This window comes from Rhincodon typus, chromosome 1 (genome assembly GCF_021869965.1).
Source record: "Rhincodon typus isolate 14 chromosome 1, sRhiTyp1.1, whole genome shotgun sequence".
Classification (NCBI taxonomy): Eukaryota; Metazoa; Chordata; class Chondrichthyes; order Orectolobiformes; family Rhincodontidae; genus Rhincodon; species Rhincodon typus.
The window spans coordinates 28590368-28611673 of record NC_063332.1 but is presented as its reverse complement, the minus strand read 5'-3'; positions in this window follow the sequence as shown (position 1 = coordinate 28611673).

The window sequence follows — 21306 nt, the reverse complement described above, 5'->3', positions numbered from 1 at the left end:
GCACTATCCACAACTCCACCGACTTTGGTGTCATCCGCAAATTTACTAACTCATCCTTCTACGCCCTCATCCATGTCATTTTTATAAATGACAAACAGCAGTGGCCCCAAAACAGATCCTTGTGGTACACCACTAGTAACTGAACTCCAGGATGAACATTTCCCATCAACCACCACCCTCTGTCTTCTTACAGCTAGCCAATTTCTGATCCAAAATATTTACAGACACGATTGATGAACTAACAATGATAGCACCTGTATATACGAACTTTCAGTTCACCATTAAATCCCAGTTTTGCTCCTCTAATAGCACTATTGACTCAAGTTCAGAAATTTGTGGCGTTAGCAACAGATCAAGACATAAGCAAATAATTTACATCAATATTCCAGAGCTGCACTAAGGTAAAAACTGCTATTGAACTACCCGTTCCTATAATTTTTCAGGTTGACAACCATAATGCTGTACATCACAACTGAAAAATAACAAGGTCTCCCATGTCGAGTGGCATTATTTTTGTAACAAGGAGATTTGACTACAAGAATAAATGTATCTTATTTCAATTATATAGGGCATTGGTGAGTACTGCAAGCAATTTTCGTCTAAGGAAGGATATACTTGCCCTGGTATGATGGCATCTAGAGGAGAACCCATCCCTAGCTGCCACTGCGAAGGTGGTTGCGAGCTGCCTTCTTGAACCTCAGCAGTCCATTTTGGACTAGGGACAACCATATTATTAGGAAGAAAGTTTCAGGATTATTACTCAGCTCTGAACTTAACAGGCGAGACCTGGTCTACATAACTTACTTTCTCGAACTAAAATAAACAATGAGAGAGACTTGAAGACCAAGTTCTGAATCAATAGAAACAGCGTACATTATTGCTAATGATGCATTTCCATCATTTCAGTTGTGAATTTGGCCACATAAAACTAGAAATGTCAACTGCAGGCTACAACCTATCCTGACAGGAACAGGCATCTAGGAACAGCCACTTGACTGTTATCAGCAAATCACATTTAAAACTGGACAGTTGAGAAGTATTTACTTCCCCTCAATATTCAAACATTTTCAAATATAAAATTTGCCACGATCCCGAATAATTTGGCATATTTTATGATTCTTCTGCATTTAATTCTTTGATATATTTAATTAATAACTTGAAGCAGTTTGATTGATATGGAATAAAAGCTGGAAGATGAGTTATCACAAAGATTTAGTCGGATAATAGGTCGGCACAACATCGTGGGCCGAAGGCCTGTACTGTGCTGTACTGTTCTATGTTCTATAAACATTTTAAAATCAGCAAGATCAATCCACTAGTATTCATAAACCAATTTCAAACAACAAAGTTACATTAAAACTTTTAAAATTATTTGCTAATTATTAGTGTACAGTCAGTTTGAGATTTTAATATACAATCAAAAAGCTTTAGGAGTAAAACACAGCCTCCTCAAAGACCTGCAAACAAGTGTGACAAAAAGAAAGCTGCATTGAAAAATAATTCATTCAATCTGGAGTGTGGTCAATTTTGTAGCTAGAGCTGCCAACTAACATTATGTTTATCAGTAAACTAGTGGAGGAAAAAAATACAGCAACATACTTTAGTGCTGGTCATTATGTCCTGTAAACAAAACTAGCAAAAGTGCAAAGATATTTTCAAAAGAAAAATCAGTCTTTAAACAGTTACTTGTCAATGTGTAGGTATGGAATAAAGATAGTACCACCAGCAACATGACCCTCCAATTGTATTCCTTACTTGTGCAATCAATAAACTTTAACCTCTTATGAAAATATATTTCACCTCTTTGTATATTTTTGCTACATGCGAGGCATTTCTCTTCTCTACATACTAAGCAAAAGTTGGAGATCGCACAACTAATGACAAGAAGAGCTGGTATTGTCATGAGGTGTTAAATGCCCTTAGTCTAGTGTGCCTTTTACCTTGCTGACAAGGTCAAATTTGTTATTCAACCATTGATTAAAGAGGCCATTTCCTAGCATCACATAAAATGAGTGGAGTTGTGCATAACTAGTTATTTACTACAAGAATAAAAGGAACATTTCATTAAGGTAGGTTGATAAATGAGACTGCACTCACTTGTTTTGTTAAAATAGAAATTTGCATCAAAAACAGAAAAATCCAACAATGATTGAGTTGTATTTGAGGCCTAGGCCAATCATACGATTTGTTTGTCAAATTTTATCAAAACTTCAAAGTCAAATGATGTATTAAAACAGATGACCAAAAAGCATGACCAAAGAGATATCAATGAGCACTTCACAGAAGGTAAGAAATATGAAGAAAGTGTGAATTCGGAACCAAGTGGCTGAAAGCACCTTCACCAATGATGGAGTAATAAAAATCTTACATGCATACAGTTGGCCTGAATTGGAGAAAAAGATCTGAGCATTATAGGATTGAAGGAGGTAGTGCATGAAAGGTCATGGAAAAATTTGAAACTAATGATCAGCATTTTAAAATCAAGATATTTCTGCACTGGGAAACACCGCAAGTCAGCGATTATGAGGATAATGGATGAATGGCACAGTGCAAATTAAATTTGGGCAGCACAATTTCAGAAGAGCTAAAGTACGTAAGGATATAGTGGGAGGCCACGGAGGGAAGAACTGGAACAGTGGGCACATCCTGAAATGAGATTTTTGCACCTGTTAGGTAATTAAGTTTCTGTTGCTTCAATTTCCTGTGATTTTTAAAATTAGCTTTTAAAGATGTGGCAATGTGGGTTTTGCTGCCAACTTCTAGCTGGTCTCAAAAAAGTGTTGCATTTTTTCTTGAACTTCTGCTGTGCAAGTGGTAGAAGTGCTCCCTCTTTGTCCTCAGAGTAGAGTTCCAGGAATTAGCTAATTTATCGTGCACTGCTTTATACAAATAAATGATTAGATATAGTTAGAATTTTCTTTTATTTTTGGTATCTGACAGCTTTTTAGATGTCAGGACTATAGGGGTCTACATGCACGTGGCTACACTAATGTCAAAAGAGAACCAGGTGGGAAAAGGGGGAATCTTCTTCCACTATGTACTTTTATTGTTGCTCTCCTATCTCAAATTCTTCCCAATCCCTAATATCATATACTTAAATGTTCTTTCTCCTAATAATTTTAGGAAAGGGACAGATCATTATTTGTGGGGTTTTGGGTTCTTCTGTTGTTGAGTGGATTGAGTATAAAATTTCCACCCAACTACATTGACATTATAAAATTCAGAAATGATAAATGTGTTTATTAATAATGTAAAATGCACAAAGCCATTCCTGTAGAATTGTTCTGAAGAAAGGCCACTGGACCTGAAGTGTTAACTGCTTCCCCTCCACAGATGCTGCCAGATCTGCTGGGAAAACTCAGCAATCTGATTTTGTATCTGATTTCCAGCATGTGCAATTTTTTGTCTCAGCCCCAGTTATCACAGATCAAGCTGATTCTGGGTTAGTTTGCACCAAGTTGGCTGATATTAACTTGGATAACATTATAATCAGTCATATGATCTTTGGGTCATTATCATCCTCATGTCACAAAACAAAACATATCAAGATGTCTTCTATTGTGGTCTTAAGTGAGTGTTGTCAACTTTGATGTTTCCCTAAACTAGGTGCAATGAAAGAATGTTAAAAGCCACAGCCCAAAAATACCTGATTGGGCCCAGCTTTTGAGTTAAGTAACAAACATCTACTAGGTTTTTCACCTCTGAACACTACAGTGTACACCTGAAGAGACCAGGCAAGGACAGAATACAGGCCTGATTATATCAATATTCATACAAATAAAGGACATCTTAGACAAGGTATTGGAGCACAGCTGTCATTCTTGAAATCTATGAATGTTTTGACTTCTTCAAAAAAAAAAGGAGGAAAAAATGCAAAATTTCAAGAACTGCACTTGCAACCAAATAAAGTCTCAAACCATAAATAAAAATAGAAATTGCTAGAAAAGCTCAACAGGTCTAGCAGCATCTGAGAGGACAGGCCACTGGCCCCAAAACGTTAACACGGCTTTCTCTCCATAGGTACTACTAGACCTGCTGAGCTTGTTTCAGCAATTTCTGTTTTGTTTCTTATCTACAGCATCTGCAGTTTTTTGTTTTTACAAAATCTCAAACCATATTGCTGGTCAAAAAAACAAAATGGTCAAATTGGATTGTATATTGTTTACATTAGACACAGAACGAAGTATTTTGAAATAAGTTGAAGTATAACATACACGTGCAACATTGTTGCTGCTTCATGAAAGAGACAAATACTAGACATTGGTAGCTCAGGATTGAGTATTTAAAATTCTTCGGCATGGTGCACCCCAATCCAAATAAAATAACCATCAAAAGATTCAGGGTTAAACACACCATGAGGTATTTGACAATAAAAATAAGTAGTCAACTCAATCCCGTTTTGTGCTGAGTTAGCTAACCTGACGAGGGACACAAGATATTGCTTTTGAACTGCAGACTGAAGAAATCGGACAACAACCCTGCTCCTAATCCTAAACAGTTGCCCCTGTTAAATGTTTGTATGGGCTCGGCCTCAAACTCGAAACCCCACCCCGCGCTTAAATAACCACTTCTCACTCGAGATCTGTCGACCTATCAAGTAGGACACTAGAAATGCCTCACAACACCTCTGGGAGCAGATCCCAGATTTCAGAAGAAAACTGGAGTGGGATTGATTAAATTGGGTCGAAGACGGGTTGGTGACGAACACCACACGCACACACTGCTTAATCTCAAGGAGCCTAAAATTGGTTTTGGTGAAGCTGATCTCATCTCGATTTTGCAGGAAATGCCTGGTCTGAAGGAATTGTCTGCCTGTCACGTGGCAGCAGCTGGTCAAGGTCTGAGGGGCAGCCTCACCCCCTCCTTCAGACAGTCTGCTCTAGGAGCTCTCAATTCAGCAAGGACTGTCCGGCCTAGAGGCAAAGCGCTGAAAAAGCAAAGGATTCTCTCATTCCGCCGGTCAACACAGAGATTAGGGGGGTGTTGGGAAAAAAAATGATCTCAGGCAAGCAGCCGCGCCCAAATCCTTTTATGGACCGTTTGTCATTGCGGATCGTGTTAAATAGGAATTACCACAGTGGGATATAAATACATTCACGGCATTCATATTAACATAAAACTTTCCTCCCAATAATTTTTTGAAGGTATACTAGGAATATAACACGTTGACAATTAGTCAACGATGTATTGTATTTGAAAGGAGGAAATTATACAGTTTGAAATTGCCTCGCCCCATCGCCAATATTTCTGTTCAAAAATCGACTGAAGATGTAATGCGTAGCTAAATATGTCGCTGCATGATGCACCTATATAATTAAATAACGAGATCGATCCCTTTTGTCATAGATCCCCGTAGACCGTTCATTGGTCACACAAATCCCCACTTAGATTTCAGAAAACAAATTGCTCTTATTTGGAGCATACTGCAAGGCATGCTTTACTCCCTTCAAAACAAAATCACTGCAATACGCAATCTAGGCAATCCTGCGTTTCAGCAGCCAACCGTCCCATCCATTCATCTTATAACAATTCATAGAATATCCGAAGTTGACACGGATCACGCGTCCTAACTCTCCCAATAATGGCACAAGCCGGTATCGAAATGAGTGCGACTCTCTCTCCCACACACATTTCGCAATGAAACACCCGCAATCTTACTCTTGTAACGTTTTCGATCCCCTCATGGCAACACAATCGAAACTACAACATTAGCCATTCTCACAGACACAATATAACACACATATCCGCAGAAACAGCAAACTCCAGCTCACGGTTCGAGAAAGCATTGTCTGACCTTTAAAATATCTCTGCGGCGGCTCTGGTCTCCTCAGACTTAACACGGTTTATCCCCACCACAACCCCTTCTTGGGAGTGGATCACTCTCCTGAAGCCCAGGCTCAGGGGTTTCTGTTCAAGATCCCAGTGCCACAAAATACACGCAATGATGCGGGAATGTGACGCGGCCCCGGCACGCTCCTCTGGACATTAACATTGCTGCACACCAGCATTCTGGGATCTGTAGTTCATTTCAAACATGAATATAGCCTTCTTTCCCCTGCATTTGTTCCACCGTGTTACAACTTACCATCGACAAATGAACGTTGTCTGATGAATCAATGCCTGACAGGTTTAACGACCGATTTTGGGAATGTCTTAAATATCATCTCGCTCGATCTAATTTAACAAATCTTTTACTTTTTGAATTTGAAGGGACAATAACCAATATCACTTTTCAGTCTGTCAATGAGGTACAGGCTCTAAGCTCTGGAATTTCTTTACCAAACTTGTCCATCTCTCACAAAAACAAATTGGTGCCAGACCTTCTGAGCTTCTCCAGCAATTACTGTTTTTGTTTCAGATTTCCAGAATCCGCAGTTCTTTGTTTTATGCACGATATCTCTTTCTGCTAAACAATAATAGCAACCAAATGAAAACAATACGCTGACGATATTGAACAGGTCTGGCAGCATCTGTGAAGAGAAAAATGGAGTTAAGGTTTCAGAACAACAACTCTAAACAAAACTACACCATCTTCCATTTATAGTGTCTTGAACGTATTCAAACATCCCAAAGTGCTCCACAGGAATACTCTGAAATAGCATTTGACACCAAGCCACAAGAAGAAACATTAGTGCAGATGACCAAAAGCTTACACAGTTTAGGTTTAAAGAGCATCTTAAAAGGAGGAAAGAGAGACAGAAATTCAGGGAAGAAATTCCAAACTTTATAGTCAAAGTAGTTGAACTAACAGCAGAGTGATTAAAATCAGGGTTGTGCAAGATATCTTGAAAAATTCTAAGACTCATGAATAGGATAAAGAGATAGAAAGGGGCAAGGCCATGAAAGATTTAAAATCAAATCCCATCGGAAAAAAAGACAAGAGAAGTTCTCAATGACTGATCACTAAGCTTGGACAGTATTACAAGGCTTTGAGAGAGTTTGCGATGTACAAATTAGTTGCAACGTTTCCTTCATGACAGCCTCGACTACACTTCAAATGTACTTCATTGACTAAGTATTTTGGGATGTGCAAAGGTTATGAAATACACTCTGTAAGGACAACTCGCCTTTGTTATTCTTACCCATCCTTCATTTCTTTCATTCCTGCACCATTTATTCATGAAGCTAACATTTGTAGGAGCACGATCTTCAGAATCATCCTAATTGTGTCCTCAATATAGAATCAATTGACAATTGAAACACTACACTCAGAAACAGCTAATGTTTATTAAACCATCAAAGCTAATATATACACATTCTTGTTCACTAATGAGTTTTTAAAAAAAAGCTATTACTTCAGACCCAAAGTTGACTTACTAAGAAGGGTAGAAAGATATTCAAACAATCATTTAATAACCATAGACTCCTTATATAAAGCATCTTCAGTAGCAAACCCCGACAAGCTATGGAGTAACTCAATCATCTATGTTCAGGTGCCAGTGCTTAATTGATTTGGAGGTTATCAAGGGTAGAAATATGGCTATGGGATGACTGATATCAGATGAATGGAATTCACTTCCAACATTTGACACTCAGATTTTGCAATAGAATTGAGAAAGATTTGGGAATTTAAGATTATATAATGTTGCCAGTTCTTGGTTTTAGTTCTTGTAGTGTTTATAAATACAGAATATCCACTTCTAACAGAAAGATTACAGAAGTAAAAATTGTATTAGAAAACGAGCATCTAGATAGAAGCAACACTAGTGTGTCACTTTGATGAAGTTATCAAATGAGGTAATATTTAAGACAGCAAACCCCAACACAACTCTATGTAAACTTAGAGACAACACATTATGGAACTGGAGGAACACAGCAGGCCATACAGCATCAGAGGAGCAGAAAAGTTGATGTTTCATGTTGGGACCCTTCTTCAGAAATGGGGAGGGGGAAAGGGAGCTGGAAAACTTTTTGAGAGAGGAGGGTTGGGGTTGGGTAAGGTAGGTGGGATGGTGATAGGTGAGTGTAGGTAGGGAGTAGTGGGGATTGGTCAGTGGGAAGGAAGGGGCAGATAGGTGGGAGAGAAGATGGACAGGTTGTGTCAGGTCAAGGAGGCAGGGACAAGAGGGAGGCTTGGACATGGGAATGAGGCTGGGGTTGGGGGTATTTTAAAACTGGTGAATTGCTTGTTTAGGTCATCAGGCTGTAGGGTCCTGAGGCATAATATGAGGTGTCGCTCCTCCAGTTTGCAGGTGGTGTTATTATGACACTGGAGGAGGCCCAGGGTAGACATGTCACCCAGGGAGTGGGAGGGGGAGTTAAAATGGTTGATGACCGGAAGGTGTTGTCATTTGTCACGTACAGAATGCAGATGCTCTACGAAATGGTCTCTGAGTCTATACTTGGTCTCACCAATGTAAAGGAGGCCACATCATGAGATACAGTAGACCAAGTTGACGGATGTGCAGGTGAACCTCTGTCTGATATGAAAGGTTTGTTTTGTGCCTTGAATGGAGGTGAGGTGGCAGATATAGCACTTCCTGCAGTTGCAGGGAAAGGTGCCAGGTGTGGTGGGGTTAGTGGGGAGTGTGGAGCGGATGAGGGAGTTGCGGAGAGACCGATCCCTACGAAAGGTAGATAGGGGTGGGGAGGGAAATATATCTTTGGTTGTGGGGTCGGATTGTATGTGGCGGAAGTGGCAGAGGATGATACGTTGGATGCGGAGGTTGGTTGGGTGATATGTGAGGACAAGGGGGATACTGTCTTTATTTTTGTTGGGGAGGGAATGAAAGGGCAGAAGTGCAGGAAACGCAAGAGATGCGGTTGAGGGCATTTCGATCACCGGAGCATCTGCAATCTTTATGCGACAAACGACAACACCTTCCAGTTGCCAACCATTTTAACTCCACCTCCCACTCCCTGGGTGACATGTCTACCCTGGGCCTCCTCCAGTGTCATAATAACACCACCTGCAAACTGGAGGAGCGACACCTCATATTCTGCCTCAGGACCCTACAGCCTGATGGCCTAAACAAGCAATTCACCAGTTTTAAAATGCTCCCAACCCCAGCCTCATTCCGATGTCCAAGCCTCCCTCTCATCCCTGCCTCCTTGACCTGACACAACCTGCCCAGCTTCTCTCCCACCTATCTGCCCCTTCCTTCCCACTGACCAATCCCCACAACTCCCTACCTGCACTCACCTGTCACCATTCCATCAACTTTCCCCAACCCCACCCCTCCTCTCTCTATTTATTTGCCAGCTCCCTTTGCCCCTCCCCATTTCTGAAGAAGGGTCCCAACACAAAACATCAACTTTCCTGTTCTTCTGATGCTGCCTGGCCTGCTGTGTTCCTCCAGCTCCATACTGTGTTGCCTCTGACTCCAGCATCTGCAGTTCTTGCTTTATCTATGTAAATTTATCCAGAAGCAGAAGGTAATGGAGGAATGACAAGACAGGCAAGTGCTCAATGAATGGCAGGATACTAGGAAGTTCAGAGGAACAGTGGGATCTTGACGTGCTTGTGCAGAGATTCCTGAAGATGGGTAGGACAGGTTAGTGGAGTGGTTAGGAAGGCTTACAGGACACTTTATCATTTTTTGGGATAGATTAAAAGAGCAGGGAGGTTATGTTGGAACTGTACAAAACTTTGATCAGTATAGATGTGTGCGGTTATAGTTGCCAAACTATGGGAAGGATATGATTGCTCTGGGGGGGTGCAGGGAAGATTCACCAGGATGTAGTCTGGGCTGGAGCATTTTAGCTACAAACAGAGGGCGGATAGGTGTGGGTCTTTTTTTTTTAGAGCAGAGAAGGCTGAGGGGACCTGATTGGGGTATATAAGATTACAAGAGGCATAGAGAGGGTGGATAGCAAGCAGCTGAAGGGTCAATAATGACAAGACATAATTGTAAGGTGAAGGGCAGGAGGTCTAAAGGTGTTTTAAGGAAAGAAGCATTTCATCCAGAGGATGGTGAGGGTCCGATCCACACTGCATGAGAGGCTGGTTAAGGCAGCAAACCTTGCAACCTTTTTAAAGATCATGTGGATGAGCACTTGACATGTTAAAACATCCAAGGCTCTGGTCCAAGTACAGGAAGGTGAGATAAAATAGATAGGTTGGTGCAGACTTCATGGGCTGAGAAGCCTGTTTTGTGCAGTATTACTCTGACTCTGAATAGACAGCACATTTACAGAATGAGGTCAAAAGGCTAAAATACCATCCTGTGAGTGGAAGGCAAAGCAAAGTAACTAATTTATCTCTGCCAATTAATAAGGATGTAGTTGTATAAGCCAAGGAAACATTGTTAACTGCAAAAGTATGAACTTATATCTACTCAATAGACTGGCTAACTAATGCTGTTTATGTGTAAGCTCTAAGGAGTCCAATTTTTACTTAATCCCACCAATTTACATCAATCTCAAACATTGATTTCAACTGTAAATTTATGATCAAAGCAATTTGTGCTGATTTATTATAATATAGCTGAACCTTTTGTAACTTAGTTTGTAAATTTAAACCTAATATAGCAATTATCTCCATAATCAGTGTTTAAATTTTTCAACCTAGAGTCTATGGTTAATAAGTAATTATTAGTTCATGACTGTGCCATCTGATGTGTTGGCAAAGAATGTTTAATTAATTCACTGAGTAGATTGTATGGATTCTGATCATTTAGAGGTGCGAGTGGCTCAGGTGAGGGAGATAATGGCAGTATAATATAATACAAGCAGTCAAATATTAGAAAGTTTTAGAAAATCAAATTTTAAGTGCTATTAATGCCTACGTTGTATAAATAACCCATGATGGTGTCTTGATGTTGAACTAAAATTAAATGTTAAGATCTGGAGTCCCTGCGGAATATTTTCACAAGGGTCTTAATCCAAATAGTCTTAAGAAAAGCTGCAAAGGAACCTTTTTACAGAGGTACCATGACCATGAATTTGAATGTTGCTAAACAATGTTACACCAATATCAAATGAGATCAGGTGCAATGTCTTGACAACAGTAAGAAAGTTGATGTTCAGGAAACAAGGGGAGAAAGGAAATATTGGATGAGAAAAATATGTTATTTGGCCTATGAAGCTACACCTTCTGTGGACAACAAGCATTCTATGACATCATGAGCTATTATTTCTAAAGGAAAGAACTCCAAAAAAGCCTTCTTTTTGCACCATGCATATGTCACCCTGAATTTCCTATCTTTAGAAGTTATGCTTTTTATGCCATTTTTCTAAAGAAATAATGGAGGTAATTTACATCATAGCACCTCTGGATACACTAACGGTCAAATAAAGTTCCTTGGTCTTTTGAATGGTGCAAGCCTGTTAAGGTTTATTTGCTTGTCTTGAATAGTGCAACAATGCAGTTTGACAAATTAGAATGAAGGGACATCAAAAGGCAGTGATGAACTAAGGACTGGTGTTGCTGGCATACATGTGAAACTTGAAGTTGTTTGCAGATAATGTTGCTGGAGGGCAACCTGCCGATGAGAAATGAGAAAGAGCGAAGGATAGATTCCTGGGGGTTTCCAGAGGAAACAATACAACAACATGCATAGAAGCTATTGTTGGTGATTGTCTGAAAGATGAGGATTTGGGAGACTCCCAATAAAAAAACTTCATGTTTCAGGAAGATTGGTTTCATCAATTTTGTTTTTATCATGAAATTATCTTTCTTGACATTAAAAACAAAATTCTGGAAATATTCAGCAGATCTGGCAGCATCTATGGAGATAGAACATATGTTCATTTATGCATACAAATAAGGAGCAGAATTAGTTCATTGACATTTCAAACCTGCTCTGCCATTCAATAAAATAATGGCTGATTTTGTGTGTTCCAAATCCTCCATTCACACTTCCAATTATCATGGATTCTTAATAAAAACAGAAAGAGCTGCGGATGCAGTAAATCAGGACCAAAAATGGAAGTTACTGGAAAAGCTCAGTAGGTCTGGCAGCATCTGTGAACAGAAATCAGAGTTAACGTTTCAGGTCCAGTGACCCTTCCTCCGAAGGTGTGCAAGACCTCACACCCATCACCGTACGAGCTAGAAAGTTCCAAATACACAATGCACAATACTCTATTAGAAAAATAAACCCTCTGATCTCTCTCCTAAAATAGTAATCCGATATTTTAAACAGTGTTCTCTAGTTCTGCACTCACCCATGAAAGTAAATTTCCTTTCCACCGCCTTGACAAGATTATTCAGGATCTTATTGTCGTCGGCAATCACCCACTATGTATGATTGACCACTGAGGAAATTCCAAATCTCATACACTTTAATCAAATCATTCCTTGCTCTTGCAAATCAAGATCACAAGGACTTCAAACTAGTTAATGGGGTGGGGGTTGCTCAGGAGGGGTTTTTAAAGATTCCAGTTGAGTGATGGTACAGAATATGGTGAGGGTCAGGAAACCAACTTCAGGAACGGCTGATAAGAGTCAGCTATGAGAATGGACGCAGTTAATGCTGGCCTGAGCACGCTGTACTTAGATAATAGAACATAGAACAGTACAGGCCCTTCGGCCCACTATGTTGTGCCGAAATTTTACCCGAAACCTAAGGTCTATCTAACCTCTACCGCTACCTTATACTATCATCCATATGCCTATCTAATAGCCGCTTAAATGCCCCAAATGAGGCCAACTCCACTACCCTCTCCGGCAATGCATTCCACGCCCCTACCACTCTCTGAGTAAAGAACCTACCTCTGACTTCTCCCCAATATCTACCTCCTTTCAATTTAAAACTATGTCCACTCGTAAAAATTACTTCCACCCAAGGAAAAAGTCTCTGGCTGTCTACTCTATCTATATCTCTGATCATTTTGTACACCTCTATCAAGTCACCCTCATCCTTCATTGTTCTAAAGAGAAAAGCCCTAGCTCTCTCAACCTTTCCTTGTAAGACCTTCCCTCCATTGCAGGCAACATCCTGCTAAATCTCCTCTGCACCTTTTCCAACGCTTCCACATCTTTTCTGTAATGAGGTGACCAGAACTGGACACAATACTCCAGATGTGGCCATAACAGGCTTTTGTATAGCTGGAGCATAACTTCATGGCACTTGAACTCAATCCCTCTATTAATGAAAGCTAACACACTATACGCCTTCTTAACAACTCTATCCACCTGGGTGGCAGCTTTCAGGGAACTGTGAACATGAACCCTAAGATCCCTCTGCTCCTCCACACTGCCAAGAATCTTTCCATTAACCCTGTATTCTGCTTTCAAGTTTGTCCTTCCAAAATGAATCACCTCACACTTTTCAGGGTTAAACTCCATCTGCCACTTCTCAGCCCAGCTCTGCATTCTATCAATGTCCCTTTGTAACCGAGAACAGCCCTCCGCACTGTCCACAACGTGACCCACCTTCGTATCGTCCATGAACTTGCTAATCCACCCTTCCACTCCTTCATCCAAATCATTTACAAAAATCACAAATAGAAGAGGACCCAGAACAGATCCTCGTGGTACACCACTCGTAACTGAGCACCATGTTGAATATTTTCCGTCCACTACCACCCTTTGTCTTTGAAGGGTCAGCAGTATATGAAACAAGGTAAATGAGGTTTTAGTGCAGATTGAAATAATGTTGTGGTATCACAGACATGTAGCTACAAGTGGATCCGCTGGGAACTAAATATCCAAAGATACACGTCCTATAGAAAGGACAGACAGATCGGCAAAGGGGGCGTGTTGCCCCCTTTTAAGAAAATAAATTAAATTGACATCAAGAAGTGATATAGGGTCAGAAGGTGTAGAATCTTTGTGGGTAGAGTTGAGGGATCACAAAGTAAAAAGGACCCTGATGGGAGTTACATACAAACCTCCCAGCAATTCAGCAGCGGGAGTGGTGAGAGCGCGAGCCAGGAAGCAGCTGGGAAGGTAAGTTTTCCCAATTAAAAAAACTTGCCCCGTGAGACAGCAGCCTCTAATTCAGTGGCAGGAGTGGTGACAGCGCAAGCCAGGGGACAGCCGGGTAAGTGAACTAATATGTAGTGGCTAAACCCAAAACACTACACGTGTAGTATCTCCCACCCATCCTCCTCCTCTAACCAAAAAACGACTGTGGACGGTCGGTAAGGTAAGCTTGCTTTTTTTTCCTTTTATTTCTTTGGCAATCTAGAGTAGAGGGGATGGAAGCTAAGACAGTTGCATGCTCCTCTTGTAGGATGTGGGAGGTAAGGGTCACTACTAGTGTCCCTTCTGACTTCACCAGCGAGAAGGGCACCCAACTCCAGCCCCTCACAGACCGCTTTAGGGAACTGGAGCTGGATGAACTCTGGATCATTCGGGAGGCTGAGGGGGTGATAGGTAGGAGTTATAGGGAGGTTGTCACACCCAAGTTACAGGATAAAGGTAGCTGGGTGGTTGTCAGGAGAGGGAAAGAGAAGAGGCAAGCAGACAGTGCAGGGCTCCCTTGTGGCCGTTCCCCTCAATAATAAGTATACCGCTTTGGTTACTGTTGGGGGGGACAACCTACCAGGGGAAAGCCATAGCGGCCAGGTCTCTGGCACTGAGCTTGGCTCTGTGGCTCAGAAGGGAAGGGGGGAGAATAGGAGAGCGATAGTGATAGGAGATTCAATGGTTAGGGGAACAGACAGGAGATTCTGTGGTCCCAAGCGAGACTCCAGGATGGTATGTTGCCTCCCGGGTGCTAGGGTCAGGGATGTCTTGGATCGAGTCTACAGGATTCCTAAGGGGGAAGGTGAGTGGCCAGAAGTCGTGGTACACATTGGTACCGATGACATAGCTAGGAAACAGGATGAGGTCCTGAAAAATGAATACAGAGAGTTAAGTTGGAAGCTAAAAGGCAGATCGGGCAAAGAAGTAATCTCAGGATTAGTACCGGTGCCACAGGCTAGTGAGGCCAGGAATAGAGAGCAAGTGCAGCTGAACACATGGCTACAGAGCTGGTGTAGGAGGGAGGGCTTCAGATATGTGGATCATTGGGCTACCTTCTGGGGAAGGTGGGACCTGAACAGGAAGGGCGGATTGCACCTGAACTGGAGGGGCACCAATATCCTGGGCGGGAGGTTTGCTAGATTTCTTCAGGACAGTTTAAGCAAGTTTGGCAGGGGGATGGGAACCGGAGCTACAGATCAGAGGATGGGGTAGCTGGTGTACAGGCAGATACAGTATGCAGAGAGTCTGTGAGGAAGGATAAGCAGTTGATAGGGCAAAGTTGCAGTCAGTGTGACGGGTTGAAGTGCGTCTATTTTAACGCAAGAAGTGTCAGGAATATGGGTGATGAACTTAAAGCATGGATCAGTACTTGGAGTTACAATGCTGTGGCCATTACAGAGACTTGGATAACACAGGGGCAGGAATGGTTGTTGGATGTTCCGGGGTTTAGATGTTTCAAAAGAAATAGGGAGGGTGCTAAAAGAGGTGGGGGAGTGACATTGCTAGTCAGGGATGGTATCACAGCTGCAGAAAGGGAGGTCGTCGAGGAGGGTTTGTCTACTGAGTCAGTATGTGTGGAAGTCAGAAACAGGAAAGGAGCAGTCACTTTATTGGTAGGTTTCTATAGACATCTCAGTAGCAACTGAGACACTGAGGAACAGATTGGGAGGCAGATTGTGTAAAGGTGCAGAAGTAATAGCGTTGTTGTCATGGGTGATTTCAACTTCCCTAACATTGACTGGAACCTCCTAAGTGCAAATAGTTTGGATGGAACAGATTTTGTCAGGTGTGTCCAGGAAGGATTTTTCACTCAATATGTAGATAGGCCGACTAGAGGGGAGGCCATATTGGATTTAATGCTAAGTAACGAATTAGGCCAGGTGTCAGATCGCCTAGTGGGAGAGCATTTCGGTGATAGTGATCACAACTCCCTGACCTTTACTATAGTCACGGAGAGGAATAGGAGCAGATGGTATGGGAAAGTATTTAATTGGGGGAGGGGGAATTATCATGCTATTAGACAAGAACTGTGGAGCATAAATTGGGAACAAATGTTCTCAGAGAAATGCATGACAGAAGTGTGGAGGTTGTTCAGGGACCACTGACTACAAGTACTGGATAGTTTTGTCCCACTGAGGCAAGGAAGGGATGGTAAGGTGAAGGAACTTTGGATGTCAAGGCACGTGGAACATCTTGTCAAGAGGAAGAAGGAAGCCTATTTAAGGTTAGGGAAGCAAGGATCGGACAGAGCTCTAGAGATCCACAAGGTAACCAGGAAGGAACTGAAGAATGGACTTAGGAGAGCTAGAAGGAGGTATGAAGAAGTCTTGGCGGGTAGGATTAAGGAAAACCCCAAGGCGTTCTGTTTTTATATGAGGAACAAGAGGATGGCCAGAATGAGGGTTGGGCCAATCAGGGATACTGGAGAGAACTTGTGCGTGCAGTCGGAGGAGGTAGGGGAGGTCCTTAATGAATACTTTGCTTCAGTCTTCACCAGTGAGAAGGACCTTGACGTTTGTGAGGACAGCGTGAAACAGGCTGATATGCTTCAAACAGGTTGATGTTAGGAAGGAGGATGTGCTAGAAATTTTGAAAAACATGAGGATAGATAAGTCCCCTGGGCCAGACGGGATATACCGAATGTTGCTACGTGAAGCGAGGGAAGAGATTGCTGCCCCTTTGGCAATGATCTTTGCATCCTCACTGTCCACTGCAGTAGTACCTGATGATTGGAAGGTGGCAAATGTCATTCCATTGTTCAAGAAAGGGAATAGGGATAATCATAAGAACATAAGAACTAGGAGCAGGAGTAGGCCATCTGGCCCCTCGAGCCTGCCCCGCCATTCAATAAGATCATGGCTGATCTTTTTGAGACTCCGCTCCACTTACCCGCCCACTCACCATAACCCTTAATTCCTTTACTGTTCAAAAATTTATCTAGCCTTGCCTTAAAAACATTCAGCGAGGTAGCTTCAACCACTTCACTAGGCAGGGAATTCCACAGATTCACAACCCTTTGGGTGAAGAAGTTCCTCCTGACCTCAGTCCTACATCTGCTTCCCCTTATTTTGAAGCTATGCCCCCTAGTCCTAGTTTCACCTGCTAGCGGAAACAACCTCCTTGCCTCCACCTTATCTATTCCCTTCATTAATCTCATATGTTTCTATAAGATCTCCCCTCATTCTTCTGAATTCCAATGAGTATAAGTCCAGTCTACTCAGTCTGTCCTCATAATCCAACCCTCTCAACTCTGGAATCAACTGAGTGAATCTCCTCTGCACCCCCTCCAGTGCTTGTATATCTCTTCTCAAGTAAGGAGACCAAAACTACACACAGTACTCCAGGTGTGGCCTCACCAGGACCCGATACAGCTGCAGCATAGCCTCCCTGTTTTTAAACTCCATCCCTCTAGCAATGGCAGACAAAATTCCATTTGCCTTTTTAATGACCTGCTGCACCTGCAATCCTACTTTTAGCAATTCATGCACAAGGACACCCAAGTCCCTCTGCACAGCAGCGTGCTGCAATTTTTTACCATTTAAAACATTGTCCATTTTGCTGTTATTCCTACCAAAATGGATGACCTCACATTTATTAACATTGCACTCCATCTGCCAGACCTTTGCCCACTCACTTAGACTATCTATATCCCTCTGCAGACTTTCAGTGTCTTCTGCACACTTTGCTCTACCACTCACCTTAGTGTCATCTGCAAGTTTTGACACACCACACTTAGTCTCCAACTCCAAATCATCAATGTAAATTGTAAACAATTGCGGTCCCAACACTGATCCCTGAGGCACACCACTAGCCACTGACCGCCAACCAGAAAAACACCCATTTACCCCTACTCTTTGCTTTCTACTAGTCAACCAATCCTCTATCCATGCCAATACATTACCTGTATTACCGTTAGTCCCATTAGCTTGCCCAACACTGCCTCCTTAGTGATAATGATAGTTTCTCGGTCCTCACCTGCTATAACCTTCTTGCTGTTAGTTTTCGGCATGTTATTTGTGTCTTCCACTGTGAAGACCGACACAAAATAACTATTTAATATCTCGGCTATTTCCTCATTCCCAATTATTAACTTGGCCTTCCCATCCTCTAACGAACCAATGTTTACCTTCGCCACTCTTTCACGATTTATCTTATGTAGCAGCCTTTGGTGTGGCACCTTGTCAAATGCCTTCTGAAAATCCAGATACACTACATCCACAGGTTCCCCATTGTCCACCATGCAAGTAATGTCCTCAAAGAATTCCACCAAGTTAGTTAAACAAGACCTACCCTTCATGAACCCACGCTGGGTGTTCCCAATGGGACAATTTATATCCAGATGTCTTGCTATTTCTTCATTAACGATAGATTCAAGCATTTTCCCCACTACCGAAGTTAAGCTAACTGGCCTATAGTTACCTGCTTTTTGTCGACTTCCTGTTTTAAACAGTGGCGTCACATTGGCTGTTTTCCAATCTGCGGGAACCACCCCAGAGTCCAGTGAATTTTGGTAAATAATTACTAGTATATTTGCTATTTTCCCCCATCACCTCTTTTAGTACCCTGGGATGCATTTCATCAGGGCCAGGAGACTTGTCTACCTTTAGTCCCATTAGCTTGCCCAACACTGCCTCCTTAGTGCTATTGATAGTTTCTAGGTCCTCACCTGCTATAACCTTCTTGCTGTTAGTTTTCGGCATGTTATTTGTGTCTTCCACTGTGAAGACCGACACAAAATAACTATTTAATATCTCGGCTATTTCCTCCTTCCCAATTATTAACTTGGCCTTCCCATCCTCTAAAGGACCAATGTTTACCTTCGCCACTCTTTCACGATTTACATATTTGTAGAAACCTTTGCTGCCTGTTTTTATATTCTGAGCTAGTTTACTCTCATAATTTATCTTACTTTTCTTTATAACATTTTCTGTGGCTTTCTGTTGGCCTTTAAAGATTTCCCACTCTACTAGTTTCCCACTACTTTTTGCTTTTTTGTATGTTTTTTTTCAATCTGATACTTTCTTTTATTTCCTTAGACATCCACGGCTGACTATTTCATTTCCTACAGTTCTTCCTTATCACTGGAATATACTTCTGCTGAGCACTGTGAAAAATATTTTGAAAGTCCTCCACTGTTCCTCAATTGACCCACCATGAAGTTTTTCCTCCCATTCTATCTTAGCTAACTCCTCCCTCATTCCTTCATAGTCTCCTTTGTTTAAGCACAGGACATAGGAACTGGATTTAACCTTCTCACGCTCCATCTGTATTTTAAATTCGACCATACTGTGATCGCTCCTTCCGAGAGGATCCCTAACTGTGAGATCATTAATTATTCCTGTCTCATTACACAGGACTAGATCTAGGATAGCTTGCTCCCTCGTCGGTTCCATTACATATTGTTCAAGGAAATTATCGCGGATACATTCTATGAACCCCTCCTCAAGGCCGCCATGACCGACCTGGTTTGACCAATCGATATGTAGATTAAAATCCCCCATGATAATTGCTTTACCATTTTTACATGCATTAGCTATTTCTATGTTTATTGCCCACCCCACCACGATGTCGTTATTTGGTGGCCTATAGACCACACCTATCAGTGACATCTCCCTGCTATTCCTAATTTTCACCCAAATGGATTCAACCTTTTGTTCAGTAGAACCTATATCATCTCTCACTTCCTTAAAAATCAGAACGACACCACCTCCCTTACCTTCCTGTCTGTCCTTCCGAACAGTTTGATACCCTGGATATTTAACTCCCAGTCATGACCATCCTGCAACCATGCCTCTGTAATGGTCACTAAATCATACCCATTTGCCATGATTTTTGCCGTCAACTCATCCACTTTGTTTTGAATTCTCTGAGCGTTCAGATAAAGTGCCCTTATGCCAGTTTTTGCGCCTTCTTTTTGAGTCCTATCACCTCCATTACTAACAGCTCTTGAGTTCTCTTTCTCTTTAACTTTTTTCCTAATTTTCATTGGAGTTGAAGCTTCCTCATCACCTGCTAACCTGCTGCTTTGCCTTCCATTTATTGTTATACTCCCTCTCCGCTCACTCCTCCCTTCCCCTCTACTTACTAGTTTAAAGTCCTATTGACCACTCTATTTACCCTTTTCGCCACAACATTGGACCCGACCCTGTTTAGGTGGAGTCCATCCCAGCGGTATAGATCCTTCCTGTCCCAGAACTTATGCCAGTGTCCCATGAAAAGAAAACCCTCTTTCCCACACGATTCTTTTAGCCACGTGTTTACTTCCCTGATCCTCGCCTCCCTATGCCAATTTGCACATGGCTCGGGCAGCAATCCAGAGATTATGACCCTTGAAGACCTTATTTTTAATTTTGTTCCTAGCTTTTCATAACCCCGAAACAGGTCTTTTTTCCTAGTCCTGCCTATGTTGTTGGTACCTACGTGGACCACAACAACTGGATCCTCCCCCTCCCTCTCTAGTATCCTCTCAAGCCGGTCAGAGATGTCTCGCACCCTGGCACCAGGCAGGCAACACACTATGTGGGATTCTCTATCTTGCTCGCAAAGGATACTGTCTATCCCCCCGATGATGGAATCCCCTGCAACTACAATCTGTCTTTTTGCTCCCCCCCTCTTGAATGGCCTCCTGGACCATGGTGCCATGACCAGTTGACTCATCCTTCCTGCAGCCCTGTTCCTCATCCACGCAGGGAGCAAGTGCCTCATGCCTGTGGGACAATGTCAAGGGCTGCGGCTCCTGTGTTCCTGTCTGCAGGGTCCCTCTATCTGCCTCACTCGCAGTCACACACTGCTGTCCCTGCCCGCCCATCGAATTAACATTAGTTAATCTACCAGGTGTGACTGCCTCCTGGAACACAGCATCCAGGTATCTCTCCCTCTCCTGGATGTGCCGCAGTGTTTGGAGTTCGGATTCCAGCTCATCGATTTTGAGCCGGAGCTCCTCAAGCAGCCAATACTTGCTGCAGATGTGGTCACTGCCGTTCTCAATGAGATCAGCTTGCTCCCACATCATACAGTACAACACATCGCCTGACCTGCCATCTCTACCTAGTTAATTATTTAAAATTTTTTAGTTTTTTTTTAGTTTCGCAGTGTTCTTTCTTTAAGTGTTCTCTGCACCAGTAAGTTTACTCCGTTACATACTCAAACAGACTCCGGTTTTGCCTTCCAAACCGCTCCCAGAGGATTTGGTGTCTAGGTGACCTCCCCGAAAGATAACGAAGAGATGAGAAAAACAAAATGCAAATAGCTTACCTGGTCACCACACTTAGTCGTTATTATTAGGTTAGAGGAAGTGGAAGGGTGGGAAACACTGCACGTGTAGTGTCTCGGGTATTAGTTACTTCCCAAATTTATTGAGTGAAAGATAACCGTTACCCAGCCGACCACTCGCGCCCACTCTGGGACTCCTCCTCCGCTGAACAACTGAAGGCCGCAGTCATGCGAGGTAA